This window comes from Mus pahari, chromosome 16 (genome assembly GCF_900095145.1).
Source record: "Mus pahari chromosome 16, PAHARI_EIJ_v1.1, whole genome shotgun sequence".
In the NCBI taxonomy this organism is placed as follows: Eukaryota; Metazoa; Chordata; class Mammalia; order Rodentia; family Muridae; genus Mus; species Mus pahari.
In genome coordinates, this window is record NC_034605.1 from 24,045,833 (window position 1) to 24,049,427 (window position 3,595).

At 42.8% G+C, this 3,595-nt stretch overlaps 1 pseudogene; it reads left to right on the forward strand.

Annotated features, from left to right (window-relative positions):
- Positions 1-1,950, forward strand: part of LOC110334268 — a 7,248-nt pseudogene extending 5,298 nt beyond the window's left edge.
- The last annotated feature ends 1,645 nt before the right edge of the window (positions 1,951-3,595 follow it).

Consider the following 3,595-nt stretch of genomic DNA (forward strand, 5'->3'; position numbering starts at 1 on the left):
TAACCAGCACCCCCAGAGCTTATGTCTCTAGCTGCATATGTAGCAGAAGATGGCCTAGTCAGCNATCATTGGGAAGAGAGGCCCCTAGGTCTTGCAAACTTTATATGCCCCAGTTCAGAGAAAAACCAGGGCCAAGAAGTGGGAGTGGGTGGGTAGGGCAGCGGAGGGGTAGGGGTGGGTGGGAGAAGGGTATAGGGAACTTTCAGGGTAGCATTTTAAAATAAAGAAAATATCTAATAAAAAAGGTAAAAAAGAAGCAGGAGGAGTTGATTTAAAAATAAAGCATCTAGTAGTATTCTTTGATACAGAAAAATAAAATTAGAAAGGATTTTAAAAATTAATGTTATTAATAGCATCGTATTTCAAGCTAGCTAGCTATTGTGAGTTGCAATTATTAAAATCACCCATAATATGTTTTTAAAAACCAATTTCTTAGGCAATATGATAAGTTTCAATAATTCTAAAAGAATTCTATCAATGAAATATCTCAAAAATGGCATATTATCAACATACTGGCTTTTAAAAACAATTATTTGTAAACTGAAATAAATTACTAAGCAACAGAATCAAGGAAGAAATTAAAACCAAAGATAAGGATGACTGAGAGTGTCGTTATAGCCACAGGCATGGACTTCACATTCAAACAGGAAATAGCTAAGTCATAGCAAAAGGGTTTCATACTCAGTTCTCAGTGATCTGGGTTTTGTAGGTCAGCAGCTTGAGCGTATGTGTGCAGCTGTGGCTTCAAAAAAGTGACACCCAGCAAGTAGCTAAAAGCTATGCATCCATCCTATTCAGTCCGGGCAGGGCTATTCCCAACAGTGCAAGCAACCCTATGACTAGTATTGTTACAGTGGCTATTGCCAGTCAGAGCAGCTATGGTTCTTCGTATGCACAGACACAGAACACAGGCTGTAATAGTCAGTTTCCTGGAGCATGATTCCAATGGAGGCTATGGCAGCAGCCTGAGTTCCCCACTCTTAAAGGCAGAGCAGCAGTCCTCCTACCCTGCCTACGCCCAACAGCCAGCCAGCTCCAACTTGCATCTTGGGAAAGTTACCGGGTGGCAGTTCTTAGGGCAGGGGCTGTGGGCAGCCCCAGAATGGAAGCAATCACCAACAGTCTGACAGCAACTCTCGATAGCGACAAAGCTGTGGCCAGCAGCAAAGCTTCTGCAACCTGACTTAGGGTTACGGAGTGCAGAACCAGTGCAAGAGTAACCGTGCAAGAAAGTGTGCAAGCAACTGGGGTTCAGATTACTCAGTCATCAGTGGTGCTGGTCGTACTTGGGGCAATCAAGACCAGAGTAATGGTGGGTGGGGGCTCTGGGGGGACCAGCAGAACAGTGGGGGGATGTGGATAAGGTTGATGGAGGTGGTTACAACCATGTCAGTAGTGTCTATGAACCCAATGGCCATGGAGGTAGCATGGACAGATAACTCAGACAACAACGCCATCTTTGTGCAAGGCGTGGGTGAGAATGTTACAATTGAGTCTATGGCTGATTACTTCCAACTGATTGGAATTATTAAGACAGATTTTTCTTTAAAAAGGAAAGTCTGTGATTAATTTGCATATACACAGAAAAGCTGACAAGCTGACAGGTGAGGCAACAACTGTATTTGATGACCTACCTTCTGTTAAAGGGGCTATCAAGTGGTTGGATGGTAAAGAATTCTCTGGGAACCCTACCGAGGTTTTATTTCCTACCTGTGGAGCAGATTTTAGTCAGGGTGGTGGAATTGGTTGTGGAGGCTGCGGGCAAGGTGGCCCCAGGGACTGTGGAGGTTGTAGAGGAGGTGGCAGAGTGGTGGCAGTGGCTGGGGAGGACTCTCTAGTGCAAGTGGTGGAGGTGGCAGACAGCAGTGAGCCAGGTCCTGGAAGTGCCCCAGTCCTCTGTGTGAGGACATGAACGGAGATGACTGCAACCCCCCAAAGCCTCTAAACTAGATGGCCAAGGAAGGGGAACCAGGAGGTCCTCGTATGCAGGGTGACTATGGAGATTTCTGACATAGCAAAAGACGACATGAACAGGGTGGCAACCCGGCTGAATCAAGGATGGTGGGGCTTCTGAGGGGAGCATGGTGATGGGAACATAGGCTTCTTTGCCTTGGCAAGATGAGCTCTAGAGGTAAGCACCGACGGGATGGAGGGAGAAACCGTATTAATTTGATTCCTCCTGTTCTGGGACAGGTCTTCCTCATGTACGCAGTGGTGCCTTTGTTATTTTATGACTTTCCAATTTAGGATTGCCTATGCTTTGTTTGTTTGTTTTTGTTGTTATTGTTGTTGTTGTTGGTGGTGGTGGTGGTGGTGGTGTGTGTGGCTGTGTGTGTGTATGTGTGTGTGGTGCGAGTACTGCAATTTTAGCCATCTCAGCGGTTCCCATTTTTTAAAAAACATCGTTTTAGTCAAAACACAAAAAGATATTTCATAAAAAATAAATATGTATGGTTCAGGCTTTTTAAAAAGAAAATGAGTAATAGACATAGAAATTGAAATTCATAAGCTCGAAGCAGTACCGTTAACTTGCAAAAGAAAGAGTTTTAATTTTTGACAAGGCTAAATAAAAAGATGGAACATAAATGTATAAATATACATTAAGAATGAGAAGCACCTATTGTTATGGAAAAGAAAAAGTTACATTTATCGGAGAGGATAAGGAAGAGGTCACAGGCATAGCATTGATTACACTCTTGATCACAGACAAAGGGCATCAGATGATATGCTTGTTAAACAAGAAACACATCTAACACAAATAACCATAAAGTTTTGAATAAAACAGTGAGTTAGAGATTGACTAAAAAAGGTACACATATGCAAAAAGCTATGGGTAGAAATATGTGTAATCTAGTTCTAATACATTAAATAAGGAAGTTTACTTTCTTAATGAGCAAGAGTAGAATTTACAAGGAAAATATAGCAAGCACCTATTCTGCATGTCAAATAACATGTCCCAGAAATAAGGTAAAACAGAACATGACAACCAAACACCCACAATTGTGATAGCCATGAGAAAACACTGGCAACCTCTGTGTGTGTGTGTGTGTGTGTGTGTGTGTGTGTGTGTGTGTGTGGTGTAGGCTAGGCTCTTTAGCATTACCACATAAAACAACCCACCATTCTCTTTGAAAATAAATGGAATTAATAAACTCTAGCAGCTTTTCCAAACCTCATATTTCTTCCCAGAGAGACCATGAAATGCTAGCAAAACTCCTTGGAGCACTCTCTCTGCGTGGAAATGATGCTTGCTTGCTGTTTTAATGTTTCTTCCAGAGACAAAGAGCAAACAAACAAATCAAAGCGGCCCCTAAGCATTTCAAATGTAACAGCGTAAGACTTGATCGTATCCTTGGGCAGTCTATCTCCACGTCAGGAAGGAGAACCAGAGACATGACATGCCTCCTCAGCGCCATCCACATGGTAAATCCCACCAACCCCAGGAATCATTCTTTCACTGCAAACTCTGTGAAAGTTGCCTTGGGTTCATGAAAGACATGAAACCATGTGACTATATGGAAGCAGCAAGGAAAAAATACATCAAGCATCACTATCCCCCCCTCCTCACTTCGCAGAAGGATGAAAGGACTTTGGG